We start from the raw sequence: 26,902 nt of genomic DNA on the forward strand, positions 1-26,902 counted from the left end.
TAGCCAAGAGGCTTAATAATAATAATGGCAAAAATTAAGGGGTTGCAGCACATTCGGTACAGACATTTGAAAGCTCAGACAAAATGAATGAGAGTCAAAGATTTTCAAAGCCACCTAAGGGGTTTGGACACACAATTAATTTTAATTGGAACTAGGTGTCCACATCTTTAGGCATATTTTAAGGCCCGTGTTACAAAAGAAAACTATTGTCCCTTGAGTTGACAAGCATCCTTCAGTGGATATTAATACCCCCAAGCCTATGGATTTGGGCATAATATTCCATTCTTTGTCACTTAGGCAATTTGTAAGGTAATAGTTTTCACCTATACATTTCAGCTCCCGTAAATATGTACACTATTTAGAAACACTTCAAGTGCATATTCAAGTGCACCTTGATGTACATTAGTACCTTTAACGTTTCTCTCTAAAGGAGAATGACATTTGAATTGTGTAATTTTTCTGCTGATTTCACCTCTCAAAAAGTTTTATTCTCTTAAAACTTTTTTCAGCAAGTGGTAATGCTAAAAGTCAGATTAGTAGTTTCCTCAGTCTGTGCGTCATCGAACAACTACGGAAGTGAATGGAAAAATGTTTAATAAATTTCAGTAGGAGAAGGTGCAGGCTAAAGCCTGTAAGAAGTTACTACCTTATGTCATAGCTTTCCATACTCACCATTTAATATCTGCCATCTACTTTATGCCTTATAAAATAGTGGTGACATGTTACTACAACACCATTTATGTCTTGATAGCATGTGTAATACTTATGACAAGTCTATGATTAAACTGAATAGCAACTGCTCTTTTCCTTGTAAAATCAATGAGCATTATAATTAAAGAGCTTGCAACAAATTGAATATTGAAAATATTAGAATTCCTGCGGGGGGGTGTTTACTCCAAATATAAACAACTCTTCTAAAACTGGTACAAGAAGAAAATAACCAGATATTTTCTCTAGCTAACGTTGAAGTGTTAAGAAATTGTTTGATGTCATTTATTTATTTTAAATTTTTAATTGTGGATATGTATAACTTATTTTATTCTTCCGGGTTTGTCCATACTGTGCCAGACGATTGTGCCTTATCCCTACATAAGTGATTAATGTGGCAGGCAGCACAAGACTCATTACATGGACTGCAAAAGGGCCAAACAAAACTGTAGAGGACTGCTCCATTCTCCTTCACCAAAATACATACCCAAAAGGGAGGTGGACAGATGGCTGAAACTCACCCTTACCTTCTTTATCACAAGCACACAGAATGAGAACTGAGCAGTAGGGGAAGTAAGCTGTGCCCCATGATGGGATGCAGCAGCTGGTGTGCTCTCACTAGAGAGCTCAAAGAGGGACTCTGCCTCCTGGAAACAGGGGTTATTCTTAAATAGCACAATTAAAGACACTCATTCTGCTCTGGAATGCCACCAGAAACAGTGATATCTGAGATATCTGTAGTATCTCCTTAAAGAACCATTTGTTTCTCAGACTGGTTAGTGATACCAACATAACTAGCGGCTATTTCTTGCTCCATCCTTCACATGCTAACCCTCTCCCCATTAATGTGTTCATGCTGATCTTGTTGGTTTCTGGTATTTCTTGTCAACAATCTCATCACAAATGACAAAAAATTAAAAAAGACTAAAAACAATTTCAATATCAGAATACTAAACACAAACTACATGAATCTACAGTATCTTGCCATTGATTTTTAAACACAACTCCCCATTGATTTCAACAGCGAGCTTTAGTTAAGAAGAAAAGCAGTGATATAGCCCTCATAGTTTAATATTAGGATCAAAATATCTGAACAATTTAAAACTAAAACAGAAATAAAATGAGAAGATTTAAAGACAGCACCCTATAGAAAATATGATTTGAAGGATAAGCCAACCTAGTCCATCAGCAGTATGATTCCTGTTTGAATAGTATATTAATGCAATAAAAATAAATGTGTGGTTTTAAATCAGGTAGGGAAGAAAGAGTGGATGGCTCAAAAAGGATTAGGATTAAGGTTACAGAGTCTTTTCCCTCTGTTACCAAACTGAATGCAGTCCAGAATCAATAGTGTCCAAAAACCATTAATTTACCTGATATTTGTTTAGTAGCCTGTGTGAAATGACAAGTTAATATCAATTCAGTTCCTAATAGATGTGCACACAACATAAAAACCACCATCATGGCTGATAGTAATTTTTCCTAATTACTTACCCTCTCAGCAGGAAAGCCAGTGGTTGAATGGCATGGAGAATAAACATCTCACTGCTAGTGTTCATCTCCCTAGATGAGGCACATTGATAGAGCAGGCTAAGGAATCTTGAACTGCTAGTGCTCTCTGAATGCTATACAGGTTCTGTTGATAGATACAGGACTTCAATTTCCAGGGCTATGAATCTGTCTCTTTTCATGAACACTCAATTCACTTCAAAAAGAAAAAAGAAAAACTGCACTTTTTAAATCTGTCACATCAGAAAATATTCTTGGCAAGAAACCTCTGATTTTTGATTTTCAGGAAAGACCTGAATTTCCTATATTATGTCACTTTAGGAGCTAATTCTATGTCATTGTATAGCCTGTATATAACCATCACATTTAACAATTTAAAAAATAAATAAATGTTCCTATCAGTCCAATGCTATGAAATGGATAGGGCCTTCTATCAAAACATACCAAAGTAGAGATGGCTAAGTTTTTATAAGCCTGTTTCAGGATGTCTCTAATCTTTAGTTATTTGACAATGTACCAGAAGTTTCTGTCAGAATGTTGACTTCAGCCAAGTTAGACAAAAGTTCTATGTCCATCCCTAGTGTATTTTATATAAATAGTAGAAAATATATAATAGAAACCGATATTATGTTATTGAAACCCTTCCCCAACATGGGGATCAACCAAGCTCTTAGAGCTGGGTGGGGAGCCTGGCCTTCCAACAGGTAGGAATTCTATCTCTCAAATTGTCAGTCTTACAGACCTTTTCCAGACCTTTGTAATGATAATGAGAAATTTGGAGTAGGAACCAAAGTTACGCATAGTGTTGTATGGGGGAAACTATTATGTAGTAAGCCTTATCAGCAAAAGACCACACTGGGAACCACACACAGAAACCAGCAACACCTATCTATACAGATCTCAGCAACAAGTTAAGTAAAGTATTTACTGTTAGTTAAAAAGTTGCCAGTATCTTTTCTTATAGTACAAATGGCAACAATTATTTACAACCATTGCGCAAAGGGAGGAGAAAGGGAAGCTGGAATTAACATCTAAGGCACTAGAGACCAGGAAATGCTACTGCAATTTCTTGCAGTATTATTTTCTGGTAGCTGAAAAACAACCGAATATGAAATAAACAGAGACAATATTTATAGCCATATGCACACGAGCATGGAGAAAAGGTTAAATATTCATCCATAACTTGAACTCCATCAAGTATACATTTTACCTCGTGTAAATCTTTGCAGGATAGAGGCCTAAATAAACAAGAGACAGAGGATGAAAGAAAGGAAGCATTATTTCCAATGTTTACAGTTTGGGAACTGAGGCACACACAGAGGTATGGTAAATCTGTGGCAGCATCAGATTTTGAATGTTGATTTTCTGATCCTAGTCCAGTGTCTTAACAAAACCATCCTTTGCTCTCTTTATTTGTATTTTCAAAAGCAAGCAAAACTCCTTCAGAACTAGGAATCTTCAATTGGTAAAATATTGGAAGAGTGGGCTGAAAAGAAAGGTTTTATTGCTAAGATTTTGCAATTACAACACATTCATTTTAACAAAGTAGATAGGCAAGTTTACAATGTATAATTAAAAGCAAAATAATTACAGTAAAAGCTATTTAACCTGGATATATCCCATTTCAGATTTTATCCTGATTAAATAACCATTCATGATAGACAGTAGTTAATCCAAAGTGATACCCAGTGTTACCACGAGTCACTTAAATTCAATTGACTCCATTGAAGCAATGACAATAATTTAATGTTGACCAATAGTCAGTCAATCATATTTTAAATTAGTGATGGTTCTTTTTGATCTTGTTTAATGTAATAAGGCACTGATTTTATCCTTTGCTCTTCTTCCTCCTCTTAGCTCTTGGTCACATGGTGCATCATCTTTTGGGAAACCCAAAGAAAAGAAAAAGTCCAACTTTGTTCCTATTAAAAATATTTTCAGTGTATAACAAAAGCAAAACATCATGTAATCATGAGACTGTCATATTACTTATATTCTCTAGTTCAACTACAAGTTATTAGACTTGATGCATGAATTATTGAGAGAAATTTGATGGCTTGTGATAATCAAAAATCATGCAAGCTGAACATACTGCTCTTCTTAAGGCCTTAACGGTTGTAACGAAACAAGAAGATTCCTGAGAATTATTTAGTTTGAATCCAAATCCCAGAATTCCATTGTTGTCTGGTAGGCACACCAGAGTATGCAGCACAAAAAATCCAAGAATGTATACAGAACAGCTGTTGAAAGGGTATCATGGAATAGCTGACCAGATTGCTGAGGCACTTAGTTTGAAATACTGCAGTTGTGCATGCCCACAATGATACATAGCAAAAGTACCTTGATTGCAGGATAACAATGAAGTGTGTATGCACTTCTTGCACAACAGTTGTTGTGGATCACTTATCACAGATACCCAAAACCCACAAGAAGTTTCATGTATAAACATGCTCTTACAGGAGGAAGGCTATGTCTACACAACAGGCCTTACAGCGACATAACTGTACTGTTGCAGCTGCATGGCTGCAAGGTTTCCTGTGTAGCCGCTCTATGCTGACGGAGAGAGCTCTCCCACTGGCATAATTAAACCACCCCAGGGAGTGGTGGTAGCTATGTTGGCGGGAGACACTCTCCTGCCGATATAGCACTGTCCACACTGGAGCTTTTGTCAGCGAAATGTATGTTGGTCAGGAGTGTGTTTTTTCACACTCCTGACCAACAAAAGTTGTACTGACAAAAGCGCTAGTGTGGACAAGCCTAAGCTATCCGAGCACCTTTATACCGGTATAACTAAGTCCACATCAAGGAGGGGGGAGCGGTGTACTGCTTTAAGTATACCAGTAGATTTAAAGAGGTGCGATTTTTATGTGTAGCCAAGCCTGCACAGGCTCAGCAGGAAAACTCATTCCTCCTTGCTTCTTTTTATGAGAGACAGGCTGAGAGTAAGCAGGGAGTAAAAGCCACAAGCAATTTGTAGCATTTCACGGTTACATTAGCACCTCTAATTGCAACTGACAGAGCAATTAAGGCTGAGAAACAGTCCAATATAGTGGCTTGCACATGATGATTGTCCCAGTGAAGCAACAGATCATCCATTCTATTTGGAGAAAAAGCACTTTATTGCATTTTTTTTTCACTCAAGTGGATGTCCCATTAAAGAGGTTTTCACTATGCAACTGTTAGAAATAATTATCTACAAGTCTTCACATTAACCATAATATTTCACTAGCCCACTGTCAGCACAAATATCAGCTACTTCAGATTCTTAAAGATAGGGTTAATTTTTGTGCATAGTCTACCATAATACGCTTACAGTAAGCACCTAAAGGCAGAGCTTTTGTGGGAATTTTTAAGTGGAATTTGGGGAAAATTTTGTCCTCTATTTCTCTTTATGACAAAGGACTAGGAAGAGAAGACAACAGTGGCTATTGAGGCAGTACCAAAATGACCCGAGGACAAGAGGAGACAAAGAAGATGGTCAGATGCAGAAACTGTTGGATGTATATCATCCTTAAGTGGGTATCTGGTGGAAGCTACTTATGCATGAAATGTTGCCTAATAGAGGCCATGACAGAGACGATCCAAGGATCAGAGATACAGATGTAGATGATGGAATTCATCAGGGGCTCTGAAGGCATAACACAGCACAGAAGAGAACAGATAGTACAGACAACTGAAGATTTGCAGACACTTACTAAACAAAACAACCTGGAGGGTAGACTTCCAGTAGAAGAGAGTGACCCATGGAAGAACATGACCACGAGGACAAAACAGAAGAAGATACCAACCAGACTGTGGAGGTGAAATAGAGTTGTGTAACTGATTTGCTGCCCTAGGGAGAAGATGTGGTGGTGAGGAAGAAAAGAAGGGAAGCCATTTCCTACAGAAGAAACTATGGAGAGAGCCAGGGACTAGACCCTACAGAAAATAAAGATGATTTGCAGGCGACTGCAAGAAAGAACAGATTCTTAGCAACAACAGGAACAGAGAGATCTATGTGATTGGGGACTTGATAATAAGAAGAATCAGAAGGCCTGTCACCAGAACAGATACAGGATACAGAAAGTTGTATGTTCTGCCAGGAGCAACTATATGTGATGTTGGCATGAGACTGAAAAGCATCCTGCTGGGAGTAGGGAAGAATCCACTGATTAGCAATGCCATTTGTCCCAACAGGCAGCAAAGATTCCCACTGGCATAGATCAAGGACAATTATATTAGGCTGGGTAAGATGCTCAAAGAAGTGGAAGCTCTGGTGATCTTCAATGGGATACTTCTGGTCTCTAGTGAAGGAGGCTGAAGGTGTAACAAGATAATAAAGATCAACCAATGAATCATTATTATGAGGAAGGCTTGGGGCTAATCAGCCTTTGAGTGGCATTCACAGAAAGAAAACTCTTCTCGACTGATGGACTCCACTTGAGCAACTTTTGGGAGCAAGACTGGCACAGTTGATAAAAAGGGCTTTGAGGGGAGAAGGTTGGGAAAGACTTGTGTGAGCTCCATGCCTGGTTTCAAGGCACATGAGGAGTAAATTCTGCTAAATGAAGATAAATAAATATAAAGAACAAAAATAAAGATAAATGAACATCACCGGAAGATAAGAGTATGGACAGCAAGGAGAAGAAAGTATATTGACTGACTGGAGTAGCCATCAGGCAGGGAAGACAGTTAGTGAATGGACTATAATTAATCCAGCTAGAAAACTGGGTGGTGCCACAGAGAAACAGTTGAGATGTTTGTATATAAATGCAAGGAGTCTGTGTAATGAAATTGAAGAATTGGAACTACTGGTGCATAAAAGATTACAGGAACATGGTGGAACAGCACTCGTTACTGGAATACAGGTATTGAAGGATATGTGCTGATTAGGAGAGTTAGAAGTAGATTTAAAGATAAAATTGGTGGGAGAGCATTGTACCAACTTGTAAATCAATTATAAGGTAAACTGTGAAGAAATAAGAAGTGAAACTATGGATAAGACAGAGTCTGTCTGTGTCCAAATTCCTTTTGGGGACTGATTGTAAAAGACGTTCTATTGGGATAGTGTTAGTGATCTGCTATAGATTCCGAGCGTCAGATTCAGACATGGACAGAGATGTTTTTAATATTATAAGAGCAATAAATACTACTGGGAATTGTCATAATGGGAGACTTTACCTTTCTAGATATTGATTAGGCAATACATACTACTACTAATGGTAGGGTCTCGTTATTTCTGGATATGAAAGATGACAGTTCCCTTCATCAAACAGCCTTGGAACCAACAAGAGGTGATAGCATTTTAGCCTTGGATTTGGGTAAGGATATAAGAGAAGAGCTGGTCATAGGAAATAACCTTGAATCAAGTGATCACTAGTTGATTCCAAATAAATTAAATGGAAGGATAATCAAAACCAGGTCATCAACAATGAGTTTTGATTTTGAAAAGGCAGACTTTGGGAAACTAAGGCAATTAGTTTCAGAAATTAACCAGATTGAAGAGCTCAGGGACTTAAAGATGGAGCAGGCCTGGAATTTCTTTAAATCAAGTGTACAAAAACTATCTGCAATTTGTACACAAAGCCTGGGGAAAAAAAACTTGAAGGAAGAGGAAGAATAATCTCCTCCAAAAGGGTATCAGGAGTAAGCAAAGCAATGGAATGGAAAAAAGGATTGATTAGCAAAGAAAGCTACATACTGGAGGTTGAAAATGTAGGAATAAAGTGAGACCCTGTCTACACTTACCTCCGGGATTCAGCGGCAGACGACAGGAGTTACACAAGCTACGCAAAAAACGTGCGTAATTCCCGTCGACTTCTGGGCTCCTCTTCTGTGTGCCGTCTTCACTGCACTGCACCAACAAGAACTGCGTTCCCGTCGACGCAGAGCTACGCCACTTGCGAAGGTGGTCTTAGTACATCGATTTCTGGATCAACTGAGCGGGTCTTCACTGACCGCTCAGTCGATCCAGAGCAATCGATCTGACGGCAGCAAAATCGCTTGCTAAAACTCAAGCTGAATTAGATCTTGCCAAGGAAATTAAAACAAACAGACTTTTTAGTTGTATAAATAAATTTAAAAAAAAATGTAAACAGACAGGGTCAGAGGCAGTCAGATATAGTGGTCAGAGCAGGAATCAGGGCTAGTAGTCAGAGCTGCAATGCCAGAGCCAAAGGCAAAAACAGAGTTGAAATCAGGAATCAGAGCCAAGAATTAGGATCGAAATCAGAGTCCGAATGCCAGAGCCAAGAATTGAGGCAGAGTCAGAGTCAGAGATGAGAATGAGGACCAGATTACCAGGAGTCAGGGAAAGCAGGAACAGGGCTGGTACTGAGGCAGGAGCAAGGCTGGAACAGGATTGGGAAAAAACTAGATACAGGACAGGAGCAGTGGAGAAGCAAAGCAGAAACAGGGCTTGGAGAGACGAGCACAGTGAGGCAGAATCTGTGGGCATGTGTGTTGAGCAGCCAGCAAGCTACTGCTGCTGCTGAGCTTCAGAACTGGCCTGCTGCCTTCCTCAGCCAATCAGGCAGGGTAGCCCACTAGGCAAGCCTAGCTGGCTCGTTAGGGCATCAGAAGTACTGATCAGGCACAGGTGAAAGCCTGACTCCTGACAGTAAAGAAGGATGAGATTGGGCAGATGGGAAGAAGATAAAAGATAATTTAGGTCTGGCCCAAAAACTAAATTAATACTTTGCTATGGTGTACAGTTAGAATGATAATATAGAATATGGGCAGGATGGCAGGTTGACTGATAGAAATGAGTGTATAGAAAAGGAAATTACTACATCTGAAGTGGACAAAAAATGTAAAAATCTTAATGCACTCAAAACCAGGGGAGGGATCAGAATTTCCATCCCATAATACAAAAGAGACCGGCATGTGAGATTGCTAATCTAGTATCAATGATTGACTGAGCTGCAACTTCAAAGTGCTGTCTACACAGCTATTTTCTGGGCACTAGCACAAGCCCCATGAACTCACGTCTGGAAGGCTCAGTCCTCCTGTGTAGACCTTCAAAGTCCCAGTGATCCTTCTTCAACTATGAGGCTGAGGTAACCTTTTCAGAGAAGCTCAATAGCTTCTCAAAGACCTGGGAGGAAATTATTCCTCCCCCTAGCTTCCATATCTGCTCAGTACCCAGCTCGATTACTCAGGTCAGGTGCTGCGCTCAGGTTTTAAGCCTAATGGCAATTTTTCTGTCTATTTTAAACACTGCCCTCTATTCACTGTCTGGCTGACTCTTTATCTTCCCTGATGTTTCCTACATTTTATTAGAAGTACTTATATGCTAAACTCCACTAATATGTAGACATACCTTACAAGGTTTAAATTACAAGCAAAATATTTCTCATGAAGATCCCCGTTCCCCCTCTCCTTCATAATCCTACATCCTGTTGTAACTTTAAAAAACTTTGATGGAACTTAAACTTTGTCAGAGAGCTGAATGTTAAAGATAATGATGTGACAGTTAGCAAAACATATGAACAAAGGTCTGTCTTACAGCATTTTCTGAACCTGTGACTAACATGTAACAGAGTTAATGTTAGAGGTGAGCACCTGCTACCTGGCATGCCCCGTAAGTAGCTCCCTTCAGCCTCACCCTTAAGCATGTCCAGGAAGGAGAGCTAACATATGAGGTTGCCGGGCCCTCTGGGTATGTCTACACTGCAATTAGACATCCATGGCTAGCCCATGCCAGTTGACTCGGGCTCATGGGGCTCAGGCTGAGGGGCTGTTTAACTTTGGTGCAGATGTTCTGGCTTGGGCTGCAGCCCGAGCTCTGGGATCCTCTCTCCTCTCAGGGTCCTAGAGCCTGAACTCCAGCCCAAGCCCAAAACTCAAGCCCTGCAAGCCCAAGTCAGCTGGCAAGAGCCTGCCACAGGTTTTTAATTGCAGTGTAGACAAACCCTACGTCATTTATGATTTCGTAGATGGTAAACAGCATCTTGAATTTAACCCAGGAGCTGACAAAGTTATTGTGCAACATAGATGTAATACGTTCTCCCTGTCCACAGTTGTGTACAGAAAACTATTTTGAAATTACAAGCTATCACTTTAATTTGTAAGGGTTTCCTTGTCCTGGCTGTAGGCTACAGGGAAGTGTCTATGCAATCAGAATCAGTCTGTAGAAAGCCAGTCCAGAGTAAGGTGGGTTCAGTTGTGACACACTGTTTTTTAGGGAGCAGCCTGCTTTCTCTCTCTCTGTTTTAGAGTTCTTGTTTGTTTCATTCTGAATTCTAAGAAATAAAATACTGTCATGTTGCAACCTACCTGAAAGAGCATTTTATGTTTTATCTAACTTCTTTCTGTGTACATCATGAACATAAAATCCACTTTGCTCAGAGTGCATGCATAGTATTCTCATCTATATGAAGGTTCTGAGGCCCTGTCTATACAAAGCTTTCTAGCTTAAATTTTCCCACATTGCTGCCCCGATTCAATTCCACTGGTTGCAGTAAAGGTGGAGTGCTAGTATAGACAAGGTTTTGGCAGACACCAGTGTTCAAGTACCATGTCATGCAGATCTGTTTTGAGGTAGGTTAGGCAATTTAAAACCCCAGTGACTTCCTGAAGCCCACTTCCCATTAGCACTTTTGTTGTACCACTGGTAGTTACAGTGGTAAAATTGGGACCAAACTCCTCTCCTGATATGAGCCACATGGTAAGTCCCATGCAAATGCATAGTGCTGTGCTGTAGTCCAGTCTAGAAAATATTAAGATACTGATGGACTCTGGCAAGGCTGGCTTCCAAGAAGAAAGGGAGGCTTTTTTTTTTGTCCTGGAAGTAGAACTCTTATTGCCACTTATGTCAGTTCATGCCTGGGGAGAAGTACAGAACTGGAAAGAGTGCAAACTAGAAATGAGCATGTTGCCCTAAGTAGTGAACAGTCTTGTTTTACATGTATTTAAGGGCAACAGAATTTACCAACTCAAGTGTTTGAAGTATGAGAGACATTTTTAACATTCTATGACATAAATATTAATTTTCAACTTACACAAAAAACAAAAACATGTTCTTGTAAATTTCCCAAGACAATAACATAAATTTGAGGCCTAATTCACTGCCAGGTTACTCCAGTTTTATATTAATGTAATATGTTGATTGAAAATAAAATTACACAATGGAAGTGAAGGCGAAAACAGGCATTCATTTTTAAATTTCTGTAGTATTGCTAGGCAATCCTTAAATTTGACTTCAGATGCTGCAAGTGATAAAAGCAGGCACTGAATTTGCAAAAGACCACCCACAGGTTTTGCTTTGCTTCTGTTTCTGAATCTGTAACAACTGGAATGTGTACTTTTATCCACTGGGTGGCAACCTAAGATACAGCAACACTAGGAAACAACTTCTGAAAGGAAATGCTAAAAAAAAACCACTCTCCACACTTAATGATTGTCTAAAGTTTTGCTATGTTTGTGCTGTTTCAAGCAACCTGGTGAATATGTGAAAAAAGAATTTAGATCAGGTCTAAAAAGGTGAATGATTATGGTTTAATCAGACTGGTTGTGGTTCAAAAAAATATTAGCATAGTCAACTCTGAAAAAAAATCCTGTTTTGTTGTTTAACTGCTCCTCTTTGATCTATCTTAATAGGGTTATGCAATGTCAACCACAGACTCCTTTAGATGTGTCTGAAACTAATGCTGATTATGATAAAATTTTACCCCTACATGCATTGTGATAAAAGCCTTGCCTTTTCTGTGAGGGAATGGTTAGCTGAATTCATATTTAAGAGGATAATGGGACCGGCAGTGAAAAGACTGTTTTAAGTCTCTGCTTTGTTTAAAATGTAGACTTCATACTCTCTCATCAAAATCTTCTAGGATAAGAAAGGATCTTTTCTAGTATACTTGTCAACAGACCTAAAAGGTTTTCTAAAGTTATTTTGAGGGCCAGTAGAGGAACATGCAAGCACAATAAAATGGTGAAGTCCACTTTGTCTGTACTATTTTATGATTAATGTGGCTCCTCAGCTCCTTAGAGTGAAAACAAAGAAGCAGAGAATGCAAAGAGGAAAGTGTTGAGGGAAGAAAAAGGGAAGCTAAGGAAAAGAAGTCAACATGGAGAATCTGCTCTGTATTTGGAGGGGTGGGGAGCGGAACAGATGATGTAATCGTATCACATAACACACTTTCTAGTCCATTGTCCTTATTCTGCTGCTCTCACTCCTTCCTTGCCTTTGAATCATGAAAATCATCATTTCATTATCACTTTCATGCAAATTGTCTTCCATCTTCAGATCATCAACCAATTCTTGCCTGTCGGTCAGAATAAAGTCTAAAATGGCTGATCCTCTGTGACTGAGGTGTGACCCTAACAGAATCCCAATGCAAGACAGCAAGGGGTTCTTTGGTATCTGGTAGTGAGTTTCAGCTTTTCCGACCAGTTCAGTGTACCCCAACTCAGTGTCATAATCTATATCTAAAACATGGATATAAGAGGTGATTGGAAAACTAATAATTCACTGATCGTTAATAAGCATGATATGTGCACAGAGTATGTACAAAAAGTTATGAATATGTGCTAGAAGTATGTTCTTAAAATGTGTTTGTCAAGCAATGCAAAGCTTGCTTCGAAAAATCTGGCCTCAATAAAGGAATGGGTATTTGTTGGTCTGTCTAGCTTAGCTGTCAGGCAGAGAAATGAAGGTCCATTGACACATATCAAGCAGGAAAGAAGACAACATGGCATCTTTACTTCAGTAGGAGAGAGAAACTTTATCTGGTCTATGAAGATAGTGAGTCTGTACCTCAAACAACAAGTAATTGAATCAACTGATTGTATACAATATTACTCTATTATAAAAATGTATCAAGTAAGGTCTTTTCTTAAAGCTAATAACATTGGTAATTAATTTAATTGTGAAATGTGTGTATTAATACTATATAAGGAAATATGGATACTTAATATTATGCTTTAAAGTCTGTGACCAAACACAGGGAGAAACAGGTTTTCTCTGAGACAGGAGAGAAGACAGCTATCTACTTGTCTCCAAAGAAATTAAGCAAGGTGTGACCAAAAACAATGGAAGCCCCATTTACTTAGAAATCAGCAGGAGAATGGTAAATCCACAGGAAGGGAAGAACAGCGCAAGGTCATCCTGCCTCTTGAAACAAGGTAATTGAATTTTGGAAGATATAAGCAAGGACAGAAATCATCTTTGGCATCCATCACTAGACAGACACAAGGGAACAGAGCTCATGCAAGCCAAGAAAAATGGAGTCTTCAACCAAGGGGGTTGAAATTTCTGAGGGAATGGATGATTAATAGGAACCTTCAACAAAGACGGTAGCTTGTTAAGTCTTAACAATTAGAAAGCATAGTCTGATTTATGTTTGTTTGTAAGCCTTTCTAAATTCAGTCCTTCTTCTTGGTATCACTAGCATATGTCCTTTGTTAATAAATGTTTTATTTTTACAGTAAACCAACTCAGGGTTGTGTGGAAGGGAAGAGACGGTTACTCACTTTGTGCAGTAACTGAGGTTCTTTGAGATGTGTCCCCCTGTGGGTGCTCCACTCTAGGTCTTGGTGCCTCCTTGTGTCCTTGCGGCTTGAAAGTTGGTTTAATGATGGTTTTAAGCACTAGGTTGAGATCCCATGGAATCGTGGGAGGGCAAATGTCTGGGTATATGTTCAGCATACCTGTGATAAAACATTTCACTGTAGAGTGTGTAAAGATTGATTTGTTGTCAACTTGATTGTGGAAAGTGCTAATGGCTTCTAGGTGTACCTTAAAAGAACTGATCGATAGACTTGTCTCCTTCAGGTTGAGTAGATAGTCAAGAATAGCTGGGATTGGTGCATCAATGGCAGAGATCTGTTTCATGTGGCACCATATGGAGAATCTGTGCCATTTTTGCAGGTAAGTCTTCCTTGTGACAAGTTTCCAACTATTTAGCAATATGTGTTTGAATGATTCTGAAACTTGTAGTTCTGTGTCTTGGAACCAATTAGGAGCTAGGCTGTCAGATGTAGTTTCTTTAAGTCTGGATGAAGGATATGGCTGCTGTCCTGATAGGAGATCCCTGAGAAGTGGAAGGGAGATAGGTTTGCAGGCTGACATTTAGATCAGGTAAGTCAACCACATTTGCCTGGGCCACAGTGGAGCTATCAGTATTACTCTTGCTTTGTCCTTGCATATTTTGTGCAGAGTTCTGGACATCAGTGGTATGGGTGGGAAAGCATAGAATAGTTCCACGTTCCAGTCTAGGATAAATGCGTTCCCCATTGATGCTTTCCCTAATCCCACTCTTGAGAAGTAGTAACAGAAGTAGTTCTGTGATGTTGCAAATAAGTCGATTTTGGGGTAACCCCATAGTTGGAATACTTTTCTCAGGACTCCCTTGTGCAACTCTCATTTATGCAACTTGTTGCCAAAGTGCCTGCTTAGAATGTCTGTGGTGGTGTTCTGAACCCTGGATAAGTAGGTGGCTGATATATCTATGTTGTGGTATATGCACCAATTCCACAGTTTTATTGCTTCTGTGCATAGAGAGTTGGATTGTGCCCCTCCTTGTCGATTGATGTAGACATGTATGTGATATTGTCCGTCATGATTTTTATGGATTTGTTTATTATAGGAAGGAAGTAGGAACATGTGTTGTGGACCGCACGTAATTCCAGTAAATTTATGTGGAGACTTGTTTCTTCTGTGGACCACCTGCCCTGTACGGTATGTTCTTGCAGATGTGCTCCCCAGCCTAGCAGAGATGCATCTGTAGTTATCATAATTGAAAGTGGTTCCCATGTGAATGAGACGCCTGATGTCAGGTTCACGTGTTGTGTCCACCATCTCAATGATTGTTTGACTTTGTTTGGCACCATTAGTGTTCTGTGAATGGAATGCTTTTGTGGTCTGTAGACCATTAAGAGCCACAGTCGTAGGGCTCGCATGTGTAGTCGTGCACTTTGCACTACAAAAGTAGTGACTGCTATGTGTCTTGAGCATTTGGAGACCTGCGGAGACTTACAGTTGGGCTGTTTTCTATTGTGGCTTGCAGGTTTACTATGGCATTGAACCCGTGACCCGGTAGCGACACCATGGCTGTGTGGGAATCCAGATATGCCCCTATAAATTCTGTCTGTTGCACAGGAATCAAAGGTGGATTTTCTGTTGTTTAATATTAGCCCTAATTTTCAAAAGAGTGTTCTTGTAATCTGAACCACATGAACGGCCTGAGATTGGATGTGTGCCCTTATGAGGCCATCATCCAAATACGGGAATATGGTTATGCCCTGTCTGTATAGATGCATGGATACAACCAAGAGTACTTTGAAAACACTCTTGGGGCAGTGGACAGGCCAAAGGTAGTACTGCATACTGATAATGGTTGGTTGCTAGTGTGAACCTGAGGAATCTGCGATGTGCTGGATGAAAAGCAACATGAAAGTATGTGTCTTGGAGGTTGAGGGCTGCGAACCAGTCCCCCTTTTCCAATGCTGGAATTATGGTGGCCAAAGTGACCATCCTGAATTTTTGTACCCATATGAACTTGTTCATCCTCTTCTTTTGGGTCAGGAAATAATGAGAATAAAATCCTCTGCCCTTGTGCAGAGGTGGGACGTGTTGTATGGCACCTATCTGCAACAGGTGATCAACTTCCTGTTGTAATAGATGCTTGTGAGATGGGTCCCTGAAGAGGGACGGGGAAGAGGGTTGGGTAGTAGGTTTGGAGATGAAAGGGATAGTATATCCTGAGTAGATAATCTCTAAGACCCATCTGTCTGTGGTGATGTTTGCCCAAGTTTGATAAAACGGGCATAATCCATGGTTGAAAAGAGTGGTATTTGGTATCATTTCCAGGTCTAGAATTGGAAGAGATCAAACAGACCCTCAAACAAACCCTCAAAATTGAGGCTTCGATGGAGCAGCCTGAGATGTTGACAGCCGCTGATTTGATTGTCTGCATCACTGGGGTCTTTGTCTATTACATAATGGATCATGTCTTCTGTACTGTGATTGTTGCTGACATATGCAGTTGTAAAGTTGGTACCTAAATGGTTTTCTTTTTGTCACAGGTGTGTGTGTATCCTGAGGGTATATTTCCTCCACGAAAACTTCACCTTGTCAAATGGCAGATCTTCGATCGTGGATTGAAGCTGCTTAGGTCACACTGCAGAATGAAGCCATGTTGATCTGCGCATGACTACCGCGGTTGCAACTGTCCTGGCCGCGGTATCGGCAATGTCAAGGGAGGCCTATGAAGCCACACAGCAACTAATTGACCCTCCTTTATGCATGATTGAAATTGCTCCTTTTCATTCTCTGGGATATGTTCAATAAATGTTCCCATTTTTGTGTAGTTGTCATGATCATAATTAGACAATAGGGCTGCGTAATTAGCTACACTTAATTGTAGAGTAACAGATGTAGACCTTTCTGCCCAGCAAGTCCATTCATTTATCATCCTTGTCCTGTGGGGTTGACTTTTTATGATGTTGCTTAGATCTAAGGTCGGCTGTTTCCACCACCAGGGAATTTGGTGGTGGGATGGTGAAAAGAAATTCTGTGCCCTTGGCTGGTACGTAATATTTCTTGTCAGCCCTTTTGCAAGTGGGGGGAATGGTGGCTGGAGTCTGCCATATGTTATTGGCCAGTTCCATTAGGGCGTCATCCTTGGGGAGAGCGATCTTCAAAGAAGTAGAGGTCTGCAGAATTTTGAGCAGTTTGTGCTGTGATTCTGGAACCTCTTGGAGAGGGATGTCAAGGTTGTCAGCTACCCTCTTAAAGAGGTCCTGAAACTGCTTGAAGTTGGCAGTCATGAGAGGGTGGACGGATTACGGCCTCGTCAGGGGAAGAGGACGAATTATTTGCAAGTTGTGTAGTGACCTGCTGTGCAGTGTTTTCGGAAGTTTGGAGTTGAGTATCCGTGGGAATGGATCTTGCCAGAGATTTTTCCCTATGCCTATGAGAACTAGATGATCTACTGTATGTGGAGTAGGTAGACCAGGCATCCCAACCAGGCCAGTGCATGCGGTATGGGTGTGGTGGTCCAAACCAAACCATGGGTGTGCTGGATGTCTGTGGTGTATTTGACGTCTGGATGCTTCCTGCTTAGGTGAGGAATGTTTGGGAGAAAATGTCGCCTCTTCCCCTTCATATTCCTCATAATTGGAAAATGATATAGGTGAAATCAATCCATTCCAGTTAAAATGCACTGGGGAAGTATCAGTGCCAGATATAGGGGAGGACGTTAAAAATTCCTGAATCGTGGTTTTGATGTTTCTCTGGGCATTTTCTCAGTGCCGGAGTAGTCAATGCGGTTGTCGGTGCTGGTGCCAGAACTGGGTCTGTGCCTTTAGTAAGGTTTTTGATACTGTCTCTCATGACCTTCTCATAAACAAACTAGGGAAATACAACCTAGCTGGAGCTACTATAAGATGGGTGCATAACTGATTGGAAAACTGTTCCCAGAGAGTAGTTATCCATGGTTCACAGTGAAGCTGGAAGGGTATATCAAGTGGGGTCCTTCAGGGATTGGTCTTGGAATCAGTTCTGTTTAATATCTTCATAAATGGATAAATAGATAACAGCATAGACAGTGCACTTCTAAAGTTTGAGGACGATACCAAGCTGGGAGAGATTGCAAGTGCTTTGGAGGATAAGATTAAAATTCAAAATGATCTGGACAAACTGGAGAAATGTTCTGAAGTAAATAGGATGATATTTAGTAAGGACAAATGCAAAGTACTCCACTTAGGAAGGAATAATCAGTTGCACACATACAAAATGGGAAATGACTGCCTAGGAAGGAATACTGTGAAAAGGAATCTTGGGGTCGTAGTGGGTCACAAGCTAAATGAGTCAATAGTCTAACACTGTTGCAAAAAAAGCAATAATCATTTGGGGATGTATGAGCAGGAGTTTTGTAAGCAAAACACAAGTAGTAATTATTCCGCTCTACTTCGTGCTGATTAGGCCTCAAGTAGAGTATTGAGTCCTGTTTGGGATGCCACATTTCAGGAAGGATGTGGACAAATTGGAGAAAGTCCAAAGGAGAGCAACAAAAATGCTTAAAGATCTAGAAAAGATGACGCGCTATGAGGAAAGGTTGAAAAATTGGGTTTGTTTAGTCTGGAGAAGAGACGACTGAGGGGGTTTATGATAACAGTTTTCAAGCAAATAAAAGATTATTACAAGGAGGAGAGCAAAAAAATGTTCTCCTTAACCTCTGAGAATAGGACAAGACGCAATAAGGTTAAATTACAGCAAGGGAGATTTAGGTTGGATATTAGGAAAGACTTCCTAACTGTCAGGGTAGTTAAGCACTGAAACAAATTGACTAGGGAGGTTATGAAATCTCTGCTACAGGCAGTTTTTAAGAACAAATTAGACAAACACTTGCCAGGCATAGTTTAGTTATTACATAGTCCTGCATTGAGTGCAGGGGGCTGGACTGAATGACCTCTTGAAGTCTCTTCTAGTCCTACAGTTCTAGGATTCTAGGGGTGATCCTTAGAATTACAGATTAATACAGTCTCAGGAAAATTGATTGAAATAGAATTAATGATAGAATTGTAAAGACAGCTACAGCACGTTGATATAATTTGATAAAAACAGCACAGCTTCTGCTAAGGAAAATCATATCTCTGCATTCAAGTATAATTCTTTGAGCTTGTTAATAAGGAGAATCAATTATCTGCTTTGACCAAATACTTCTAAATTACACAGACCTTTTGTAGTGGATCACGGTACTGCTATACTGTATATGTAATATTTTCCAGAATAATCTCTACTAACAGCAGAATTGTACAACAACAAGCAGAGGGTTCCTTATAAAATGAACAATTTATTGCAAAGTTTCACAAGTTAAGTTCATGCAGAAAACAAATGGCTTTCAAATAAGACTTCAACCATTTTTCTTTTAAAATTCATGCTTGTCCACAATAATAAAAAAATGATTTACCTCCTATAGTTTGTAGTGGAAGTGTAGGAACAAAACATGCCAGGTCAGATTCTGGTCTCAGTTATACCACAATAAATCTAACTCAGTCTAAATTAAGAGTAACTACAGTGAAGTCACAATCGGAAGCTGGAAATCAGAATCTGGTCCACAATTTGGATTAAAGGAAAATCTTCAGAGTATGTAACATAAGCGTATCACTCACAAACACACACAAATCCTACAGTTGTTAAACTTCTGTGCAATCATTTCTGTTCAAAAGCTGCATGTCAGGATTGTTACGTTGTGCGCATTTATACAAGACTGCCGTGAATACGACAATGACAAAGGCCTCCTGAGAAGGACTGCCATAGCCCAAAATATTGCGTAAATAATTCATTTAGTACTGTTACCACAGCAGTTGGATATGATAAATGCTTGTCTTTCAGAAATGTTTAATGTTTCCGAAACTAGCTGTGCAAAAGGTCTCATTGTAGTATAATACAAAATTCATTACTTGAATAGTACCCTATCTATCAAAACAGAATCCAATTAGATGCTACTTCTTTTATGAGAATTTCACGCAGGCAAAAATGCACAAATCATCTATATAGTATAATCCACTGTGATGCTGATCATTTGTTTTGTGTTAGATTTGTTTTTCAACCAGGCAACAGACCCTCACATGAGTTTTGCTTGCCTTTAATGTGAAGACTCACTATATAAAAGGTAGACAAGAGATTTTCTGTCTTCATTACTTTATACCATATACTATGGCCAAGTAGCTCTAAACTCCACAGCAAGAGTTCCTGGTTTCGTCATCAAAACACATTCTGAACTCTGGGGCAAATTTCAGTTTCTGCAGCTGTGTAGAGTGCAGAAGGAAGACACTCTACAAATAAAGAAGCTAACTAAACAAAGGAGCTAAACACACAATTTACAAAACAAGGCATCATGCCTGAATGTGTTCCAGAGCAAGAGGAAAAGACTAAAAATTATAGCATTTTGTTGGTAATCTTTCTTCCTTCTTTCTCTGGTCCCTACCACTCTGGCACATTCTATTATCTGACCTTCACTATGATTTCATAAGGGCCAGCCTTCATTTTTTTATACATTTATCTCATCATGCTCTGGGTACTTAGTTTTAGAAGCCATCAAATTGTGGAAACAATTATTCACAGATATTCAATCAAATTAAAAAACAATTTTAAATTAATGTTCAGAACCCTTTCTTGCTCACTCTATGTGAACATTCAAGAACAATTTTCAGTAGTGCAAACATCCTGAAAAGTGTCTTCTGTGTTAATATTAACCAAAAAGGAAAATGAACTATATATTTTAGTGTGAAAACATATTTCAGGTTTTGTTCATTAGTTATGTAAATCATGGAAGAGAAAGAATACCATGATTTATATAAATCATACAATGAGAAGTGAAATTAACAAAAAAAATTCATCCAGCAATGCTATGGTTTATCATCTCATAGCAGAAATGTCAAATTAGGAAACTGCATTTACAAAAAATGTAATTTATGTACACAAAATGAATTCTACATCATTTCAATGTTTTTGTCCTTTTATCAAGCTTGTGCCCTTTGTAAAGCCAGTGGGTATAGGCAGCAGGAAACAAATTTTCATATAACATTTTTCAGTACTATGTTCTGGATATGTAAATGCAATCAAAGTCAGCACAGTTAATAAATTACAAGTACAAAAAGGGATTAATGTGATCATCTAGTCTAAGCTCCTGTATAACACAAGCCACTGAACTTCCTCAAAACATTTCCTAGATCTCTTTTAGAAAAAAATCCAATCTTGACTTAAAATGGCCAGTGGTAGAGACTCCACCACGACTTTTGGTAAATTGTTCCCAAGGTTATTCTCTTTCACTGATAAAAATTTACACCTTATTTCTAATCTGAATTTGTCTAACTTCAACTTCCAGCCATTGGACTGTGGTATACATTTCTCTACTAGACTGAAGAGCACACTATCAAATATTTGTTACTCATGGAGGTATCTATAGACTGTGATCAAGTCACCCCTTCCCCTTCTTTTTGTTAAGCTAAATAGATTGAACTCTTTGTGTCCATCACTATAAGGCATGTTTTCTAATCGCTGAATCATTCTCATGGCTCTTCTCTGAACCCTCTCCAATTCATGAGCATCTTTCTTAATTTGTAAGCACCAGAACTGGACACAGTACTCCAGCAGCAGTTGCATCAGTGCCAAATACAAAGATAATATAACCTCTCTACTCCTAGTTGAGATTCTTGTTTATGCATCCAAGGACCACATTAGCCCACAATGGGAGTTGATGTTCACCTGATTATCCACCAAAGCCTCCAAACCATTTTCAGAGTCACTGCTTCCCAGGTTAGAGTCCCCCATCCTGTAAGTCTGACCTACATTCTTTGTTCCTAGATGTATACATTTAGCCATATTAAAACACATATTATTTGCTTGTAACAAGCTTGCCAAGCGATCCAGATCGTTCTGTATCAGTGACCAGTCCTATTCACTATTTACGTCTCCCCCAATTTTTGGGTCCTCTGCAAACATTATCAGTGATGATTTTATGTTTTCTTCCAGGTCACTGATAAACATGTTAAATAGCATAGGGCCAAGAACTGATCCCTGTAATACCCCACTAGAAACACATAAGAAATGCCATAGTGGGTCAGACCAATGGTCCATCTATCCCAGTATCCTGACTTCTGACAGTGGTTTGTGCCAGATACTTCAGAGGGAATGAACAGAACAGGGCAATTTTTGAGTGCTCCATCCCATGTTGTCCATTCCCAGCATCTGGCAGTCAGAGGCATAAGGACACCCAGAGCGTGGGGCTGCATCCCTGACCATCTTTGCTAATAGCCATTGATGGATCTATCCTCCATGAACTTATTTAATTCTTTTTTTAATCCCATTATACATTTGGCCATCACATCATCCCCTGGCAAGCAGTTTAAAGGTTCACTGTGCATTGGGTGAAGAAGTACTTCTTTTTGTTGTTTTAAACCTGCTGCCTATTAATTTCATCGGGTGACCCCTTGTTCTTGTGTTAAGTGAAGGGTTAAACAACAACATTTCCTTATCCACTTTCTCCACACTATTCATGATTTTATAGACCTCATTCATATCCCCCTTCAGTCATTTCTTTTCCAAGCTGAACAGTCTCAGTCTTTTCAATCTCTTCTCATATGGAAGCAGTTTCATACCCCTAATCATGTTTGTTCCCTTTTTCTGTAGATTTTCTCATTCTAATACATCTTTTTTGAGATGCCATGGCTAGAACTGCATGCAGTACTAAAGGTGTGGGCATATCATGGATTTATTTAGTGGCATAATGATATTCACTGTCTTATTCTTAATGGTTCCTAACATTGTTAGCATTTTTGACTACTAGTGCACACTGAGCAGATGTTTTCAGAGAACGATCCACAGTGACTCCAAGATCTCCTTCTTGAGTGATAACAGTTAATTTAGACCTTATCATTTTGTATGTATATTTGGGATTATGTTTTCCAATGTGTATTACTGTGCATTTATCAACATTGTATTTCATCTGCCATTTTGTTGCCCAGTCACCCAGTTTTGTGAGATCCCTTTGTAACTCTTTGCAACTGCAATGTCCCTGTTTACCTCTTCTTCCATATCATTTATGAATACCTTGAACAGCACTGGTCCCAGTAAGATCATTAGGGGACCCCACTATTTATCTCTCTCCATTGTCAAAACTGACCAGTTATTTCTGCCCTTAGCTTCTTATCTTTTAACTAGTGACTGATTAGGACAGCCTCTACCGCAACATTCATCCCTCTTACAAGACTACGTTAAATTTTTTACAAAACATACTGTGTAATATAAGGTATCATTTGAAAACTCATGTGCTCATCTCTCAAAGCACTGGCCCTGTTTTGCTCCTCCACAGCTCCAGTCCAGAACCCACCCTGCACCCAGCCTTGTTCCCATCCTGTTCCAGCCTTGCTTCTCCCTGAGAATCAACCCTGCTCCTGCCTTTCTGACTCCCAGTAACCCAGCTCCAATCCTCGGCTCTGATTCCTGACTCCGTCTCAACCCTTGGCTCTGGCATTCAGACTCTGAACGCTAGGCCTGACTCCTGCCCCGACTTGGTCCGCTGACAGTGTTTGTGTGTACACTCATGCACACTTATCCACTGAAGTCAATGGAGTGGACCAGGGATCAATCTGGGCCATCCTTTTTAGGTATTGTGGGCTCAAACCCAAAGACTTCAATTCTGCCCAGACATAAGCAGTTGAAATCAATGAGAATGGAGCAGAACTGACTTTGATCCTCCATGGATGCAGAAAGATAGGGTAAACCCCTTATAGAGTCATCTGGGGCAGCATTCTCCTTTGTCACATATTGTTTTAAATTGCATACTTTTTTTTATGACATTTAGTGCATTCCAAAAGAAGTCCTGAGCCAAGTGTAAGTTATATGGAGTAGGGATAGTTCAGAAATACTCAAACCAAGGATTTTATTCACCACAGACTGGAAAATTATCTAGTCTTTCTCCAGTTTCAACACTATACATACACATACTATTATGCACTGCAAATCCATTTTCACTTCAACATAGCTAACTTTGTGAAATAAAATATAACGCCTACAAGAATTTTAAATACAAGTTAATAAGTAGCCTGAGCCGGGGATGAAGTAGAATTGAGGATGTGATTATAGTGGCAATAAAACCTTGTCTCTCTCTTTTGTTTCTCTGCTGGGAATCTACTCCCTCCCCTTCTTCACTCCAAGCTTCAACGTAGTTACTTTTTGTGTGAACAAGTCAGCTTACTTGGAAACCTGTTCTACAAACAAAGGGGGGCATAGCATTTAATGTCAATAGATCCTTTAGAATTTGCATCCTTTGTTCAATTCATTGCCCTAAAAATATGTGGCATCTGCAATAAAATCATGAAACAGATCAGGTTTAGAAATATCCTGCAGATATGCAACATGTGAGAGGAATTGAGAGGCAAGAAGGAGAAAAGGCTATATAGGGGATGGGGAGTTAGAGACGGGGGACAAAACCACACACCTGTATGACTTAAGCAGAGTCACCTCTATCAGCAGAGGGAAAAGAATAGACACAGGAAGTCCATCAGGGACCTCACCATGCATTGCTCCATCAAAAGGCTACACGCACTTTATACAACATCAAAAATTCCCTCCTTAGAGTTTGGCTTTGTTACTAAAAGTAACAAACTGTTACCAACTCCAATCCTACCCTTCTCTTCATACTTGGCTGCCTGAGGGTTTCTACATTAAGATCCCTCAGTCGCAGACCCTACCATTCTCTGTAGAGCCCTAGTTCAGGGAAACTTTTAAGCACATGCTTAATTTTAGGCATATGTTTAATTTGCATGTGCTTAAGTGTTTTGCTGAATAGTGATGGACTGATAAATCAGGGCTTATAACAAGCCCCACGTGCTTCAGTGAGTCGACAGGAATTAACATGCACTTCTCAACATCTGCTGACATAGTGAACCAACTGCAGAATCCTGTTCCCCACCTCCTGTTACAGTCAGCATTCTTTAGACCAGTGGTCTTCAAACTTTTGGGCTCATGCCCCCCCTTACCTGGTCCATGCCTCTTCCCCCTCTTTCCCCCCAGGACCTGCAATCGGGAGCTGGGTCTGGGAACGGGGCCAAAGCCATGGTTGTGGGCCGCAAGCAAGGCCAGGAGCCAGATTCCAAGATGCAGCTGGTGCCAGGATGGGGGCTGGAGCTGCAGCCATGGGGCCTAGGGCTGCAAATGGGGCCAGGTGCCAGATCCCAGGTCCAGGAAATGGGTCACAGGGCCAATGGCCATAAACAGGGCCAGGAGCTGGGGCCAGTAATGGGGCTGGAGCCCGGGCTGAGGCTGGGAGTCTGGGCCATCCAGGAATTGGGTGCAAGGCCGGGCATGGGACATGGCCAGGAGCAGGGCACAAGGTGCGGGACCCAGGGCCACAGCTGGGAATCGAGGCTGGGACTGCAACCAGGGAGCAGAGTTGGAGTGGAGATGGGGGCAGAACAGGGCTGGGTGGTGCTTCCTCCCTGCTCCTGTGAAGGTTGGCCCAGACCCTGCTGTGCTCACCCAAAGGTTCGGGGGCATGCTGCAGTTTGGGGACCTCTGATTTACTCTTTTCAAAACTATATATCAGCAACAATTCTCACCTTCTAGACTTCCTGCTGTTAAACCTAATGCTCCTATGCAACGTATTTAAAGATCCAAGTATAGTAGAGTATTCCACACATTATCAATTATCTCCTGCTTCTCTGACTTCCTACTATCTTATAGTGTGACACAGTCCATCAATACCAAGTGGCAGAGGGCATACCAGAACTCACATCAGGCCTGACACAGATTATGACAACAGTGTGTTGGGCAATGCATATATATATGCATATATATATATATATATCTAAAAGGTGTCCTGTAAGGTTTAATATGCAAACTGATAACACACTTGTCATTAATACGACTGCATGACATATGTACAGGTATTGTATAAAGAATTATAGATGTGTGCTGGAACTGTGCTCTTAAAAGGTGTTTTGCAAGCAGTGCATAAGATCAGCCTGTCCTAGAAAAAGGAATGTTGTTACAGCTGTTTCCCTGTGTCTCCAATGTAAACTGAGCCAGGTAATACTTCAGATGACAATGAGGAGTGCATCTACATGTAAGGTAAATAAAGCCAACAAGCTAAACGAACAATGGGGAGGGGACTGAAGACCACTTAACAATCAAAGCACAAGATGAAGCCTGCATCCCCAAGAAGCCCTTCTGGCTCTTGAAACAGAGATAATATACTATGGGAAATATGAGCTGAAAGAGAAAGCCATTTTGGCATCCATCACTTAAGGGACAAAGGTGGGGAGCAGTGCCCTGTGAGCTCATAAAAAGTGGATGCTGTTGGCCTGAATACCAAGAGTAGCTGGAACTGACGACAGGTGAGAAATCTGCTTAGACAAAAGCTGTAATTTGCTGAAGTTTTAGTCTGTAGAAAGTGTGTTTTGATTTGTTTTACTGGTAATCATAACTGTGTCTTCTATCCTTATTATTACCCCAGTATTTGTTCTTTGTTAATAAACTTATTCTTGTTTAATTACAAAACCATCTCAGTGCTGTTCATTAAACTGAACGGTGAAGTCGTCAGCTAAACTAACAGACTGGAATGTGCTCCGTCTCTTTAGAGGCAGCAAACTTAGTAATGTGTATGAGTATCCAGCGAGAGGAACTGGACACTGCAGAAAGACATCTCTGGGGAACATGGGAATTGGGGCTCACTAACTGTTACCTGCAAGGCAAGGTTTGGACTCGCAGAGACCTGAGGAGTTTGCTAGCAAGACAGACAAGCTGGTATGTTAGGACACTGACACAGTTTAGCAGCAGCAAAGCTCACTCTTGCTGAAGAAGAGTGGTAACGTGGTTCTAGGTGACCTGAACAAGACATCACATATAGATTTTGGATATATAGGTAAAAAGCTAATCTCAGTCTATATTTTGTACTAGCTCAGCTTGGTACTAAAAGCAGGCGATACTGACAAACATTAGTTATAATGATATAGCTAATGCTACAGCTCCAATCTCCCCTAAGAATTCTTTTCCAAATTTATGCCTGTTTTGGGAACTGAAAGAATAGAGGACAAGGAATTAACTATAGCTTCCTGAAAACCTTCTTGTCATCTAAAATGCTTTTGTTTTGCGAACTGTGAAATATATTGGTTCCAAAGATTTACTTTCAGGAGCTTGGTAGTTTATTAAGATCAGTTCTGTTACATTGCTAGTGAATGACTGCTCCCAAGCCACTCC

At 40.2% G+C, this 26,902-nt stretch overlaps 1 protein-coding gene across 1 annotated transcript in view; it reads right to left on the reverse strand.

Moving 5' to 3' along the window:
• Positions 1 to 26,902, reverse strand: part of GPC5 (glypican 5) — a gene marked incomplete at its 5' end in the record, with an annotated part of 634,518 nt that overhangs the window by 436,446 nt on the left and 171,170 nt on the right. The gene's annotated exons all lie outside the window — the stretch shown is intronic.

This window comes from Emydura macquarii, unplaced genomic scaffold, assembly GCF_026122565.2.
Source record: "Emydura macquarii macquarii isolate MOO-44397 ecotype Brisbane River unplaced genomic scaffold, CSIRO-AGI_Emac_v2 contig_3671, whole genome shotgun sequence".
NCBI lineage: Eukaryota > Metazoa > Chordata > Testudines > Chelidae > Emydura > Emydura macquarii.